Source organism: Trachurus japonicus, chromosome 1 (assembly GCF_045865225.1).
Source record: "Trachurus japonicus isolate A0001 chromosome 1, Traja_1.0".
Lineage (NCBI taxonomy): Eukaryota > Metazoa > Chordata > Actinopteri > Carangiformes > Carangidae > Trachurus > Trachurus japonicus.
Window position 1 is genome coordinate 28,057,856 of NC_140907.1, and position 17,459 is coordinate 28,075,314.

Sequence of the window (17,459 nt, forward strand, 5' to 3'; positions counted from 1 at the left end):
TGGACATTTACATATTGCAATCAGTTGCACCTGATTACAGTGAGTTGACAGTGGCTCTATCCCTCGCTGCACACCAGATGTGTATATGTGGAGAAATAGGTGTCTCATTAATGGATGTCAAAATCATGTACTGTACGATCAGCTTATAAAACATGAACTAATACCACAATGATATAGAATAAATATGCTAACTGTATCTCAATGCAGGACCAGCTGCAGCAGTAAAAATGTGTGTTAATGTATCAGCTGTAATGATCTCTCTTTAGCTAACCTGCATGTGTACTTACTCAAACTAATTAATAATCAGTTAATAATCTCAACAATTAATGCAGGACATTTACTGTGGGAACTTCATCATTATTTTTTTTCTATTACTTATGAGACAGTGAAGCGGCAACAGCTACTGGCCCCTAAAGTCCTGCAACTTTTTCAAACACTTCTCTAACTGTGATTGATCAGGTTGTTTTCCTGTTGCAGTAATTGGCTTTTTAGACGATTGGGAAGTTGTGAGGTAGTACAGTTATAATGATCTAATATCGCAATATAATATTTACAGCATAGACAGTGTAGCTAACCTGTAAGAGTGCTTACTCAGACTACTTAATAATTAAAGTGAATGATGTCAGCAATGAATGCAGGACATTTACTGTGAACATTTTTTTTTCTCTTACTTAAATAAAGGATCTGACTCATTCTCATCCCACCACGAGGTAAAGACTAAAAACAAACAGACAAACAAAAACTAACAACAGAGACCATTTCCTTTAACCGTCTTCTAAAAATTGACTACTTTAAAGGGATAGTTCAACATTTTGGCAAATTGGCCCATTACAATAATCCCTCTAATCTTAGCAGTAGCTTCATTACCTTTAATTGTCGTTGCAAGCTGTTTTTAGAACGGCGGAGCAGAGCGGCGAGCTGCTCTGAGGTACGCTACGGAGGCTCATGGGATTTCTTGGTTTCCCTAATCAAACTCATCAAATACACAACTCTAAAACGCTCTCATGGACAAGTTGTGACCTGCACATTCACAGAGTTGTTTGAGGTAAATGCAGAGACTGCTTATCGAAAACTGCCCCGACGGGAACGTGCGTCAGCGGTTTTGCATAAATTTACCCCTAAAACAACTCTTACTCGTAACGTTCTGTTATTCACTCATAGCGTGGTGAATGTGCAGGTCACAACTTGTCCACCAGAGTGTTTTGGAGTTGTTGGATTGTGTATTTGATGAGTATGATAAAAATAGCTTGCATCGACAATTAAAGGTAACGAACCTACTGCTAAAACTATAGGGATTATGGCAATGGGCCAATTTGCCAAAATGTTGAACTATCCCTTTAAATCTTTGTCCTCTCTGCTGCTGAACTTGGTTTCTTGGTGGGAGTGTTTGGTGGTGATTGTTGCGTCACAACAACTGCAGCCATCATTGTCCTCAGAAAGCGATGAGATGGACTAATATGGGCTAGCTGGTTAGCATAGAAGAAAATAGGGTATGTGATAGAAACCAGAATTAAAAATGGTGCTGGTATGGAAAAGAACAAAGTTAAATGTTGAACTTGTAATGTTTCTTCCAAGTAAACAGCCGTTGATGCTAATGTAGCTACTGTATGTAGCAACAATATGGTGACTTTGTTGTCCAACTTTAACCACAAATGCAATATTAATCTATTTTTTTTTATATATTTCAACGACAGTAACAGGCCAAATGTTTCTGTGTAATATATGTGATAAGACTCCACAGAGAACTACACCCTCTGAGCTCCGAAGGCCGCTTCAGCTCCAGGGAACGCTTTAGCATTTCTTAGCTCGTGGTTTTGTTTTTTTATGTTCCAGTTCACTCTCACTGCTCTTATAAACCTTATTTCCAGCTGTGGCGGGCAGCTGTTTCCAGCATAAGCAGGCATTTTTAAACCCACTGTACACAACTTGCCCAACACCAAACCTTAGAGAGATAAAACACCTGGCTGCTGAACACAGCGGCGGAAGCAAGAAAGCTAAAGAGACAGATGTTTCCTTCGGGAGCAGGTAGGCGAACGAAACGGAGCTAAAAGGAGAGTAAATATTAGACTAAAATGTGTTGTATTGCCACAAACTTGAATTAAAATTAGTCCTAATTTAGCATCTATTTCCTGAAACATGCCAATTTTATAATGTGACAATATGTCAGAGTTATCACTGCAGCTTCTCCAGCTGCACACACACAGGGGGACGATGATCCGATGTAGCTGAAAGTCTGAGGACCTGAAGGTGTTGTCAGAAACTACATTTGTGTCACGACCTTGACTGTCTAATTCTTTTCATCCATCCATTAAAAATAAAGTGAAAATGGTTCCTGTTTCACACCTTGGCCTCCTAGGAGAGTCCAGGTGCAGGCGCAGAGCCAAGTCCAGCTTCTCTGTTCATGTTTTTTTAAGGTTAAAAGGGGGCGATGATGTTAGAAATGGCCGCGCAAGTGCCACTGCATCTAGACAACCGCTCCTCTCTGCCAGAATCAGATTTACATATGATAATAGACAAGACAGCAGACAGTTCAGGACTGCAGATATTATATTGCTGCGGCAATAATGAGCTTGCAATATACTTTGAGCCAGGTTTTACTGCCGGGTTTATTGTCTGCTTATTGTCTTGAGATCTACCCTGTTTTATTAACATGGCATCAGCTGTGCTTCTAAATATTCAGCTTGACTTTTTTCCTTGAGATTCCCACATAAATGTGACCCAGGAGAAAGGCAAATGCACAGATGAGAGCTGGGAATAGCCTCTAAAGAAGGAAAAAAAAATATTATAGAGAGCGAATGCCCGAATAGATTAAAATTCAAAACAGTTGAGTCAGAGGAGCGCTTTTGTTTTTCAGCCATACAAATCTGCTGTGTCAAAACACATTTTAAATCCATGTCCATGTGGATAATTTCAACACGAATCATGCAACTGCTAAAAGTTGCGCTATCAGCTGGTCTGACAGGAGAATAAACACATGCATGCAAACATACCTAAACACTCCCCCTCCCTCCCCTCCCCCCACACAGACTCTTTCTTCCCAAACACACAGACTCGGTACACAGTACATGGACAAGCTTTCCCCTTGAAGCTTCTTTGAAAAGGTTTATAGAATCTTAAAATAGCAGTGTGGTCTGTGAGCACGGGGATTAAAAAAGAGAGAGCTACTATAGAGCTGCTGTAGTGTGACATCACACAGACAAACACATGCACACACACAGTGCAACCCTGCCATTGCCATCTCATTGTACTCCCCAACTGGGGCGTGAGAGAGGGAGGAGAGAGTGTGTGTGTGTGTCTGTGTGTTTGTGTGTGTGTGTGTGTGTGTGTGGGCTGGGGGGATGACAAGGGAACAGTAAAGGGGATAAGGTTGGCAAGAGGTGACGTGAAGAAAGGGAGCAAGTGAAAGACATGGAGGGTGACTGAAAAATAAAAGGATATAAGAGAGTGATGCAAGGGGAAAATCTGGAGGGTGTGTGTGTGAAAGAGAGAAAGAGAAAGAGAAAGAGAGAAGGGGAGAGAGAGACAGAGAGAGAGAGAGAGAGAGAGAGAGAGAGAGTGTTTTAGAGACGACAGTGGTGAAAGCAGGAGGGAGAAAAAAAACAACAACGAAGAAAGATATGATAATACAGAAGACTGATTTGTGTGGGACCGCTGCTGTAGAGCGGCGTGTTTGAGGTTGAGTAGAGATGACTGCTGACAGATCTGAGTGATTCGTCAACACTCCCGCACCCGCACACACACACACACACACACACACACGCACACACTCGTTCATCAACACAGGTGCAGAGACAGCAGGTCCAGCTAAGGTGGCTCTCTCTGCTAGTGTGTGAGGCAGAGCGACCTGTTGGTTGATGGCGACGTCCTGCTGTTCCATCACGCAGCACAGACAGACAGACACACACGAAGACACACCAACACAACACAACACAGCACACACACAGCACACACACCCGTCATGTATGCCGAGCAGCTGCAGCAGCTCTGCTGTGGAGAGACTGACATCTTCAGCAGCCGTTTCCAACCGGCAAACAACAATAAGTGAGACTCACTGTGCCAACACAGACTGATAAACAGAGCGCACACTCACACAAACAGACACAAGTGCAGTGTTACACTTTAAGCAATGTTTGCTAATGGTATTTGAAGGGATACTTCAACATTTTGGCAAATTGGCCCATTGCCATAATCCCTATAGTTTTAGCAGTAGGTTCGTTACCTTTAATTGTCGGAGCTGTGAGCTGCTCAGAGCTACGCTACGGAGGCTAATGGGATTTCTTGGTTTCCCTCATCAAACTCATCAAATACACAATCCAACAACTCCAAAACACTCTGGTGACCTGCACATTCACCACGCTATGAGATAAAAACGGAACGATACGAGACAGAGTTGTTTTAGAGGTAAATTCATGCAAACCCGCTGATGTGCATTCCCGTCAGGGCCAGTTTTTCAGCAAGCAGTCTCTGAATTTACCTCTAAAACAACTCTGTCTCGTAACGTTCTGTTATTATCTCATAGCGTGGTGAATGTGCCGGTCACAACTTGTCCACCAGAGCGTTTTGGAGTTGTTGGATTGTGTATTTGATGAGTTTGATGAGGGAAACCAAGAAATCCCATGAGCCTCCGTAGCGTAGCTTTGAGCAGCTCACGGCTCTGCTCCGCTGTTCTAAAAATACTGTAGCTTGCACCGACAATTAAAGGTAACAAACCTACTGCTAAAACTATAGGGATTAAGGCAATGGGCCAATTTGCCAAAATGTTGAACTATCCCTTTAAGGAAGAGAGGCGTTGCTTCACTCAATCAATACACAACACACATGAATAATAACTGATGAAATAAAGTTAGACATGGATTCATGTGATATTAACTGTCTTGGTGTCTGAACCGAAGTAAAGTTTCATTGAATTTTGATGTTTGATACATGAAAGCGACTCAGATCAATCTGCTGCTTAATCAGGGCATCTCGTCATCCATCTGATTATCCTCCTCATATTGAGTCTGGACATCTCTTACAGGCCCAGACACTTTTTTTTTTTAACTTTCCCTCAATCAAGGCCTTGAGCTATCAGGGGCGGTTGTACTTCAAGTAAATCGATACTTCTCCAGCTCTTGGCATAAGTGAGCACAGTGTCACCGCTCCGGCTGCGGTGTTAAATACTAACCCTCGTCGATCTGTTCTTGAAGGCCGGTCTGACTCAGATTCAGGGTTTTTTGTTGTTTAGTCTGGGAAGATTGAACGGTGACATGCAGCTACATAAAACAAAATAAAGAATAAATGTCACAACACTTAGCACAGCTGTGAAGAAACATTAGGCGAGACGGTGGTTTTTATAGTGACAGTAAATATAAGAGAAGCAGGGTTTTACCTGCACTGCCAGTAACATATTTGCTGAATTTCAACCTTATTACTCTGTAAGTCAAAGATGTGGCACTTCTTCTGCCTGTTATCACTGCGGCCAGATGTAACGGTGCAGGCAAATCCAGCCACATATTTTGACTTGATGGTGAAAAGAACTGCAGGTTGAGGCGTAACATTAGTTTCCTTCACTCCAACTCTGGAAAACTACTTGAGTTGACATCAGCGGGTTTTTTTCTTCTTCTTTTAGGACAACTAAAATGATGTCTAAAGGCAATAATATATTGTCTGAAGTGTCTCACTGAGGCAGTTTTCAGGGTCATGGGTAAAAAAATATAAAAATAAAAGCCAGAACGCTAACTGAAATGAGCAAGAAACGGTCATGACCTATGAAAGGGCCATGGCAGGGCCTGGAAACTTTTGATTGCCAGTTGAAAAGGGCAATTTGCACCCAAGAGGAAAAAGGGCAACCCATTCCTGCCCCCATGAACGCCACTGGTTGTCAGCGTCAAAAAGCTGACTCGTGCGCGCAAGCGAGCGAGCGAGCCAGACTCACCACCACTGTGGGAACGGCTCAGGCTGTTGTGACTGGGGAAAGAAGCACCGCCAGCCAGAAACCATAAAGACCGAGCTGTCGGGTATCAGCTGTGACTGACAGTATTTATGCTCCACTTGTCTGGCCAGTGTCAACATAAACCAACTCACTGAGCGCCGGTTACCACAGGCCGTTTGTTTGTGTGTGATTGTTGTTGTAACACAAAAGGGGGAATTCTTTTGATTACAACGGCCGGCTTAAACCTTTCTTCCACAAAAAAAAAAAACAGCTAAAAGAAACAACCAATGAAAATAAGACACCACAAAATGGTTCAGCGTGTCTTTGCATTGTTCTGGAAACTCGCCGTCCACGTCTCAGCAGATTCCCGCTGTTATCCTCCAGTGCCGGCTGACAGCTGGAGGATTTTCTGTGTGCTGCTCCAGAATTGGCCCAGATGTGGAAATAGCATCTGAAAACACAAGGATGTAACCCAAGTATGGGCCGGATTTATTTTCGCTATCTGTGTAACGATATATCCATGCAGGGCTACTCGGTAAACTACTATAGCTGGCGAGCTAATCACCAACGCACTAGTGGGCTGCCAACACGCTGGGGCTCGTCGGCCACAATAGCGATCTGAGCCTCTTTTTATTTTTCCTTGTTCTGGGCTATTCACTCCCCCCAAGGCGTTTTATTCTTATTGTTGTATGGCTAAATCTCCTTCTGAGCTAGCAACCATGCTAACAACTTCCCACAGGTTATTGAAAAGATGTGTTATTCTTATATTGTGTGGAGCAGTTTATAGAGGAGGAAACATGCATTCATTTTATTTTATTTCATGTTTCTGTACTCATTTGCCCACGCTGGACTTTTGGACTTTATAGAGCTGCAACAATTAATCAATTATTACATTAATAGTCAACTATTTTGATAATCTAACAATCGGTTTGGGTCATTTTTTAAGAAAATAAAGTCCAAATTGTCTTATTTCAGCTTCTTAAAGGTGAATATTTCTGCTTTCTTTGTTCCTTTCTGACAATAAACTGAGTATCTCTTTGGTTTGTGGACAAAACAAGACATTTGAGGACATCATCTTGTGGTTTGGGAGACACTTATTGACATTTTTCATCATTTTATTGATCAAACAAGTAATCAATTACTTGTTTAAAAAAGAACAAAAGATTAATCGATAATGAAAATAATCGTTAGTTGCAGCCCTAGGACTTTCATTATTTAAAAGCCTTAAACCAGTTAATGACTGTACTTTAATGAGATCCATGTTTTCGTAGCCTAACTCTGATTTGATGTTGCGATTGTTAGAAATGACTAACACACACACCATGGAGGAGGTGTTCAGTTGTTCCACCTGGACTTTCTCCAGTGTATTTAAAGGCAGACCGTGTTCGGTGGCGTCTTGTGGTTTCAATCATTATCATCATTGTTGTGTGAACACTCGCCAAGCCTGGATAAATGCACGCCTTCTATAGGTGGATCTGATTAGGAGCTTACAACAGCCAGCCAGGTAAATGCACTCCTTTTCCAAATTGGTCTGCTCTTGATAACCACACACACACACACACACACACACACACACACACACACACATACACAAAATACTGCTACACAAAGGCACCGAGGCACGCGCTCTTTGTGTAGGTAAACTGTGATTTCCCTAGGACTACACAGGCGGCAACTCTGGTAACAACTTTAATGGATTGTGCTGACCCTTCAGACTTCACGGCCACATTATCAGATGCAAATTTCACTTCAGTAATGTGCAGTAATGTGCTACAGGGTAGGAGCAGGGTGGGAGAGGAGTGGTGTGATTTTGCCTGGAGCCTGCAGCAGCCTTTTTTTGTGTGATTTTATTTTATTTTATTTTCTAAACCAGAAGCATTGCTTTTCTCTCATATCCTCCTAGACAGCGATCCATTCAGCAACATTAAGACGTGACGCAAAGTCATTTTTTTGTATTCTGTCTACATCGACGTTTTTTGCAGAAAAGAAAAACGGGATCTTCCACTGTAGCCCTGGGCAGGTTGTGCAGAAACATGTTACTACTTCTTCTTTTTTTATCCCTTTCTCCAAAAAGATTTTTTTTCTTTATCATCAGCATTCAATAATAGCTACGCTACTACAAAAATGAAAACCACCTCAGCGATAGTAGAAAGAGAAACAACTGCAGCAAATACAGTAATGTGTAAAGCACAGTTTCCTTGGGCGCTGCATACAGAGTCATGAAACCACAATACAAACCATGAGACCAGAAATGGAATAAGAGTATTATATTTCACAGGGTTTTTGTTATCTTTCTGCTGTCCTCCAATTGCCTTCTGCTTGAATTTGTATTTTTCTTGGCGCTTGCAGGCTCACAGGAGGTCCACTCTAGTGAAATGTGATTGAATCAGTCAATCATATCCCTAAAATGCTGGATTTCTTTCAGAAGGCAGTAATCTAGTCGGAAGGAGAGGCACAAATGTGTCTTTAACGTCAATGTGCTTAAATATTTTAAGAACCAATCTCTTTAAGAGATTGGAGGAGGTCAATCATCTGTCATTTGGTTGAAGGCTTATTTAACTGACAATGCCCCCGGCCAAGGCAAATATCCACTGAGCCTCTGTAAACAACCGGCTAAATCTTGTCTGTTGTCAAGTAGAGAACTGTAATTTAGCATCATGGATAGACAGGAAAATCTAAAAGAGCATATGCGTATGCTGCAAAGAGAAGCGACAGTGACCGTGGCTGGTAGGAGAAAAGACAAGAGTCCCACCTATAGCAATGCAAAACTTGATCCACAGAAAGTTCAGGAAAAAAATAAAGTGTGCTGGAAAGTAAAGTGAGCGTGACTGAACATCACCACCCAGAGATGAAAAGGACTCAAACTTAAAAAGGGATGATGAGGAGTGACTGTCTCAAAGCCAAAACTACAGCAAATATTCCAATTGCTCTGCAAAGATGAAAACGACTCCAAGACAAGACAACATGATGAGGAGTGATGCTGCGGCTCTTCTTCTTTTTCTTCTGTTTTTTCCCCCCAACTTCCACACAACGCAATGTCACAGTCAAGTTAGAACCAAAAGTAAAAAAAATATTCCCAACACAAGCGAGACGCAGCAACACTTCTGTTTTACATGTTTTCTTACTTCTTTCCTTTTGTTTTCAAGCTGTTTGACATTGTTCCAAATTTACTAATTAGACTGGAACGGCTAATTAAAATGTGTGTGTGCAGGTGAGTTTTAAGAGTCTATGCCCACTAAGGCTTTGTTTACACTATCTGGGAAAAGTGACCCACTTTTTTTTTCTTTCCTCATGAATGAAACTGAATGAATGGTTATTATTAAAAATGAAAACAGGAAAAATTCATATGAAATCAGATATTTCATAATCCATATATTATAAACATATTCTTTAAATATATCTGGTATTTATTGATGCATCTTCATGCAGACGTGAGACGTTTAAGCTGACGATTGTTTCATCAGAACAGGGCTAGTACAGTAAGTCATGGCAGAGGATCAAGTCACAGGCACGTATTGTAAGAGGAAACACATTTACAACCATTTGATAATATTTGAAACGGTAAAAATGCATTGTAGAACATTGTAGGTGGTGGTGGTGGCGTCTAGATACTAATTTATTTTTCATTTATTATGCTCTTTGATGTCCTGTACCAGTTAGCTGAGAGCTAACTTGGCAGATGTCTGCTTCCTCTGCAGATGGAGTTTTCATTGTGCATTTAGGTTGAGTCGGTGTCTGTTGTTCATCAAGTCTATGTGATGTTCATACGCACAATACTATGCAGGTTTGTTTCGAAGAGAAACCCCCAAAAAATCCAGCAATACATAGCTCTGTTTATAAAATGGATCTTCTCCTTGGTTCAGCCCGCTACGTACATGACGATTCTCAAATTCTGGTTGGATTGGAGCTTTTTTCTCTCCATAATAACAAGAACTTTTGGGAAAACAGTGCTTGTACTGTTAAGTGAAGTTAAAGGAATTAAAGGAGTTAAAGGAATGGTTCATCAAAAACTGAAATTCCCTCATGCTGATGAATACTCTCGGAGTAGTTTTTTATTCCTCAAAGTGCATCTGGATATGAATATGAGAGTCAATAGTGCCCGACACAAAAAGCTCCATAAAACTACATGAAAACCTTGTAATCTTCCCTCCATACTGCTCGTCCGCTGCAATCCAACTGTCTTGAAGGGATATAGACCAGAGTTTATAAATAACAACGTCATTTAGGACATTTTTACAGGCTAAACAGTCCTGTATTGTGCTGCGCCCAAGGCAAATTCAATACAGGACTGTTTAGGCTGTAAAATGTCCTAAATGACGTAGTTTCAAGTAAACTCTGGTCTATATCCCTTCAGGACACTTGGATTGCTGCGGACGAGCAGTATGGAGGAAGATTACATGGTTTTTGTGTAGTTTTATGGACATTTTGCATCGGGCGCTATTGACTCTCATATAAGGATTTCGTTGGACTATGAACCGACCTCCCGGGTCTCCAGATGCACTTTGAGGAATAAAAAACTACTACGAAGTATTCATCAGCAGGGTGAGTGAATACTGACTGAATTTCAGTTTTTGGTGAACTATTCCTTTAAGTCACTGCACATGGCCTAGGAAGTACGCCTCACATAAGCCGACATAAAGGCACATGTTTTTTTGTTTTTTTTTACAAATTCAACAAATAAGATATACTGTATGCTATGCTGAGATAACTGGTTGTGGGCTATTTCCTTTGTGCCAACAGATATGAGAGTGATATTGATCTTCTCGTTCCAGTCTTCCATTGGAAAGCAAATAAAAACGTTTCCCCCCAAAATGTCAGACGGCTCCTTTAGGCTGTATTTATGTTGATCGTGTAAGATGACTCCACTATCATAAAATAATCTGATGATGTCTGATACTTTATATCTGAAGCAGCACATGGTTAACAGGCCGATTATCAGAACGCTGTTTTCTGTGTGTTCACTTCTCAGGCGACTGTAACAGTAGAGGACACTAAAATGAGAGCGACTACTACTAGGTCGTAAATTCGGCGGCATTAAACACGGGCGTAAGTGATCAGAGGATGTTTTAAACCGCTGTGATTCAGCAGAGTAACCAGGCAGAGTGCGTCCTGCTGCTTACCAGATGTTGGCTGTGAATCACAGTTTTGTTGTTTGTCGAGGGAAAATGGATGATGATGACCTTTACAAAAACAACCTGAAAACACCAGTGTGCACAAATGCGTCACTTTCACACATTAACAGCATTTCAAAATACTCCGTCTTCAGTGTGGAGGTAGTTGGGAGTCGTTGGTGCAGACACAAGGACATGATCTGTCAGCTTCACAGCTTCCACTCGTGTTCAGTGTGGCGCCACAGCCGAGCTGGAAGGAACTGGGCATCCAGACCTGCGGTGTAAAACGCAGCCAGAGAAACCGTAGCAGCCGGCAGAACAGAAACTAAAATGCTGTGGTCTTGGTTTAGTCACCATAGTAACCCTCCCTCTCTTCTCCTTCTCCTTCTCGCTCTCTCTCTTTCACGCAGACACACACAAACCCATCATCCAATCTGGCTTCACAGGGGTTCAAGGCTAGCTAGATTTCCCAAAGCCTTCCACAGTATAACGTCGCTCACAACCCCCCGAGCCACCAGAGAGTTAACGACGGCGACGAGAGCAGGAGGGAAGACGCGGCGGCGGCTGGGTTAAGACGGAGAGGCAATGACAGAAAAAAATAAGGATGGTGGTTGCCAGTGGAGGAGGAGGAGGAGGAGGAAGAGATGAAGATGGAAGCGGGAGATGGAGATCAGACAGAGACAGATGACTGGAGGAGACAGGGAGACAACGAGGAAAGTTAAAGCTAGACGGCAAATAGAGAGAGAAAGAGAGAGAAAAGAGAGAAAAAAGAGAGGGAGGAGGAGGAGAAAAAATGGAGGTGAAAGTGGAAAAGGACTTAGAGAGTGAATGACACAGCAGTGTATCTCCTGCAAGTGACAGCAGGTGAGGGGAGCAGGTGTTAAATATTAAAGCGACTCAGCAGAGGACCTGGGCAAATGGCCCCTACTGATATGGGACATCCCAGGCTGGGACACACACACACACACACACACACACACACACACACAAATGCACACTTGCAAACACACACACACACACACACACACACACACACACACACACACACACACACACACACTCGCAAACACACAGACACCAAGGGGCAGCAGCATCCAACCACTGTGGCAGAGCAGAGCAGAAAGAACATGCATGTTTAATTCACAACCCTCCATTTCAGCATGTTCGTGTTTTTATGCTACACACAGTGTGACCCCCCCACCTCCACCCACCTCCACCCCCCTCCCTCTATCCCCCCGCCTCCACACACACACACCGTGAAGAAGAAGAAGCAAGTCAAAAGAAGAAGAGATGAACAAGCTTGAGCGGAGAATGAGTGAGCAGTGCACATATGGGGAGGTGAGGTAAAGCCAACAACATTTCTTATTTCCCAGAGCAGTCTCTCTGTAATGGAAGTACAACATACCAAACTAATCTGGTTCCTCTCCTGGGCTTTCGCATGCCCTCTCCCCCTCTCCCCCCATCCCCACCCCCACCTACATCCATCCATCCATCCATCCATCCATCCATCCATCCATCCATCCATCCATCCTTCCCCTAAACATGCCTCCTTTCTCACAGCAGCACATCCATCCATCCACCGTCCCATAGATTGTTCCTGACTGTTCAGCAGTGATGTGCATCATGTGGAGATGATGAAGAAGCAGAGACGAGCAGAGACCTGTTGTAACAATGATCCATTTGTTTTCATTAAAGGGGGGAAAATAATAATAATAATACAGTTGGCAAACAAAAAAAAAAGGACGATTCCTTGATTTGTTTGGGCTGGACCAATTGGGGTGGAATTTATTTTGAACATTGTCGATTCTGGCAGAGGCACAGCGAGGACAATGTGGGCATAAAAAAAAAAAACAAAAGCAAACAAACGCTGGAACACAAAAGCAATATTAGTGTCAGCAAGGTTTGCTCCAGGCCAGCAGATCAATGTTATTTCGTCTTTTTCCCCGTGACTAAATCACAAACAATAAGCAAAAGCCCATTTACGCAGTGATTAGATTATTAATGTGTTCCTGACATAATGAAATCTGTGGATGTGGATCTGTGTGTGAAGTCATCCGAGGACATTTGCACACTGAGCTCCAAAAGGAAGCTGGTTCTCCACTCCCACCCCCTCCCACCCCCCACCCCCGAAAACTGTTCATGCTAAACATGTGTGAAAGCTGTTTATATGGGGGTCTGGGGTCTACTTCAGCTTGGTCTGCAGCAGGCAGCGGATGAGGCTTAATCTCAGCCCAGGAGTTATAAAGCTGTAGATGAATGAAGCATGTAGAGTGGTGGAGGTGGTGGAGGTGGAGGTGGAGGGTTGGGGGGGCGGACATGATTGTTAGAGGATCCCCCAGGTGTGAAGCTTTTTTCTTATACAGGGTGTGAAAGAAAAAATACAAATATATTAAAATCGTGAGACTGCAATATTATAAAAATGCTGACACTGGTGTTTTTTGCTATGATGGTGAAATGATTGGTTAGTTAATAAGCGGGCCCGAGAGTAAAATCTCGACTCTAGCAGCAACAACAACAAAAAAAAAGAGGAAAAAAAAAAAAAGGCCAAGTGCAGCCTTGGTAATTGGAACTAAAACCTCCCACAACTACACAACAACAAATCCTGCGTTTGACACAACTTCAAATGAACACATTTTATCCCCAAGTGGAAAGCAGTTTTAAGAAAATATTCTGTTCTCTGGGAAAAAAATAAAATAAAACTCTCAAATTGTAACCAAGCTCAGGAGCCACATGTTTTTTTTTTTCTTTAAGGACCTGAGGAGTCTTCACGGTGAGCTAGTGTCCTCCACAATCTTGTTTATCACCCTCACAGTTCTCAGGGATGTCTGCGATGCTCCTCCTGTTTATGCGATACAGTGTGATGGCGGCTGTGCGGCGGCCGGCTACTGATAAAAATGACAACTGGAGAAAGCCTTCACTTGAAATGTGACATAATCATGACAGTTAAGTTTGCATTTTGGCAGCTTAATGCTGCTTTAACACCAAGCGTTTCACACTTGCACTGCCCACCTCCATGTACATCCATTATTTTAGAGCACTTGCCTGCCTGCTCAAGTTTTTTTTTTCTCTCTTTCTCTCTGTATTTTCTTGGCACCATCTTCTGCTTTTTTCTCCATCTAAAACATGATATGGAGAGTACGCTCCTCAAGGCAGCACAGGATGAGATGCTCATTTTTCTCTCCTCAACTATAGACTTGATTGTGACATTAACAGGGCAACTGTGAGAGAGCGAGAGAAAGAGAAAGAGGGAGAAAGAGAGATCGCACAGGGCTCTTTCTCCGCTCAGGCTGCAGAAAGCACAATATTGTTTGTTAGCCCACAGTAATCAGACTGAATTGTTACCACTCCACTGGGATTTCTTTCAATCCTCCATATTACCGCTGCGCCACTGACAGCAGGTAGAGAAGATACAGCTAAATATGTGTTGTTTTTTTTGGAGGGTTTGGTGTTTCAGATTTTTCATTCTGTCTTTTAGGCGAGTATCATATAGTGAAATTAAACAAGGGAGCTAATGTAGCCGCGAACCAACGGTGCAACAGTATAGCAGGGTCAACGTGGAGAGCGTCAAGCGCATTAAAGGGATAGTTCAACATTTTGGCAAATTGGCCCATTGCCATAATTGCTATAGTCATAGCAGTAGGTTCGTTACCTTTAATTGTAGGTGTAAGCTATTTTCAGTACGGCGGAGCGCAGCAGCAGGCTGCTCAGAGCTACGCTATGGAGGCTAAGGGAATTTCTTGGTTTCCCTCATTAAACTCATCAAATACTAAATCCCCAAACTCCACAGCGCTTTTGTAGACAAGTTGTGAGCTGCACAACCACCACGCTATGAGATAATGACGGAACGATATGAAACGGAGCCGTTTTCGAGGTAAATTCATACAAAACCGCTGATGTGCGTTGCGTTCAGGGACAGTTTTTCAGCAAGCAGTCTCCGTATTTACCCTGTATTTACCTCGAAAACGGCTCCGTTTCGTATCGTTCCGTCATTATCTCATAGCGTGGTGGTTGTGCAGCTCACAACTTGTCTACAAAAGCGCTGTGGAGTTTTGGGATGTTGAATTTGATGAGTTTAATGAGGGAAACCAAGAAATTCCCTTAGCCTCCATAGCATAGCTCTGAGCAGCCTGCTGCTGCGCTCCGCCGTACTGAAAATAGTTTACACCTACAATTAAAGGTAATGAACCTACTGCTATGACTATAGCGATTATGGCAATGGGCCAATTTGCCAAAATGTTGAACTATCCCTTTAACATGTGTCAGCCTCACTGAGAGTCCTCATCACCTCCATAATAGTCTGCTCTGCCGCTGTCACCAGGCAAGAAAGAAACGAATGCTCCAGTGCACCATGACGACTGGTGCTGAAATGATTCACTGAGTAATCAATTACTTAATCAACAGGAAATGAATTGCCAACAATTATGATAATCACTTAATCCTTTCAGTTACTTATCAGGCAAAAAATAGCAAAACTTTAACTGGTTGCCGCTTCTAAATTGTGACAATTTGATGGGGTTATTATTTTTTTCTCCCTGATTTGTCCGTTTTATAATTGCTACAAATTTAGAAACAAGAGTATTTTCAAGGCACTACTATTGGATTAGGGGAAATAAAGGCTGCAGTTTTTCCCCTTATCTATTGAGAATCTGAGTGCAACAACAATTATATCCGTCTGGTCAGAGAAACATGTTAAAGCCTTTAAAAGCACAGCAGGTGTTACAGTACAACACACACACACCTAGAGTAGAGTGCCCCCGAAAAAAGTCAACCGCCAGCAGGTTCTGACGGTGTAAGTCAGACCTGCTCCTGTTAGTCAGACCAGATCATCTCGATTCGACAAGATCCCTTCAAAGGTTTAAGTTGAAAGCAATTAATCAGCTTTGTGTTAATGCTGCTGTGATATCTGAGCTGCTAATAAGCTAATAACTCAATCATATACAATATTCAGTGACATTATACAGTAATATCAAGCAGGGATGCACAATAACTCTTTTTTCCACCAATACCAATAACATTTTTAATAGTTTACTGTATATACACACCTGAGGTTAAGAGAGGCTAAGATGCAGTGAGTAAAGATGAATTTAACATCATAGCTCTGCCTCCGACTTAACACAGCAATACAACTTACATAACTACTGACATCACAACAAACACAAGAACAGTTATGACTCTTCAAAAATGAACATTTATTATTGTTTCAAATCAACTCGGGGCAAACGGACGGAAAATGAGCAAAACCAAGGCAATGTTATTATTGGCTCTAGTAATAGAATAGATAATTATCTGCCAATATTGTACCGATAATGGGCTCTATACACAGCTACACAGGAGCAGCATTAAGTTCAGGAAGTAGTGGAGCTGTGCATAGAGATAGTTATCGTGCACCCCTAATATCAAGGTGACCACTTCACTTCTCTACAGTACAAAATGTCTGTATTCCTGAACATTTCCAAAACAAGTTCCCTTTTGAAGACATACAACATCAGACTATAACATATCATACGAACCATCAGTGCTACAGTGAAGCAAAGTGAATGTTTTCTGTCTCCATACATTGACTTTTTTTTAATGATTGATGCAGTTCTCACCGTCCTCTGACATTTTATAGACTTATCAATTAATCAATTAATCAACAACAACTTCAGCCGGGAATGAAAGCAATCATTACACTGCTGCCCTGTTTAGTTACTCGCATCTATACTGAGGACGCTGTCGAGGGAAAAACTCATCAATATCCTCCACACCTTTAGCCCGCAACTGTTTCCTTCAGGCAGGTGGCTGCACTCTAACCAAAAACCCACCAACAATGATTTTTCAATGATGTGCTGACTCACAGGGGTTTTCATACCTGACTGCCACTGGGCTGTGTTTGCCCTTAATTCAACACAGGCAGGAGGACCTTTTTCCTTTTTTGTATTTACAGGACAAGCCTGCAGGAACAGTTGTTGTTGTTGGAGGTGGGGGGGTGGGTGGTTAGTTACAGGCTGCACACACTCACGCTCACACCTGGGAGCTACAGGAATGACTGCAATCTTGTACTACTGGCCAGTGAAACGGTTCAATTAGAGCAGCTGGGTGTTAAGTGGCTGATTTAATAGCACATCTACAGCAGTGACTGAAAGCATTAACAACACCATTTCTTTATTTTACCTATCATTATAATCTCAGAGGGGGGGCGTTCAAGCTGCGTGACCTTCATGTTGCAACCTCGCTCTCCTAACCTTCAGCCAACTCTTACCTCCCTCACTCTTTCTCACACTCTCGGCCTTTTTCTCTTTCTTTTCTCACTCACACACTCACTGCATCCCCCATCAACTTGTACTTCAAAAGGCTGCTGTATTGCGGCAGTTATTGGTTCCTGTGTTTTGGCTGCTATGCCCTGAGAGATTTAAAAGCTAAAGAACCAGTTGTGTTTTTATCAAAGCTTCCTCAGT

The 17,459-nt window shown here is 42.4% G+C and overlaps 1 protein-coding gene across 1 annotated transcript in view; it reads right to left on the minus strand.

Annotated features, from left to right (window-relative positions):
- grin2ab (glutamate receptor, ionotropic, N-methyl D-aspartate 2A, b) overlaps nt 1–17,459 on the minus strand; it is a 113,329-nt gene that overhangs the window by 69,241 nt on the left and 26,629 nt on the right. The gene's annotated exons all lie outside the window — the stretch shown is intronic.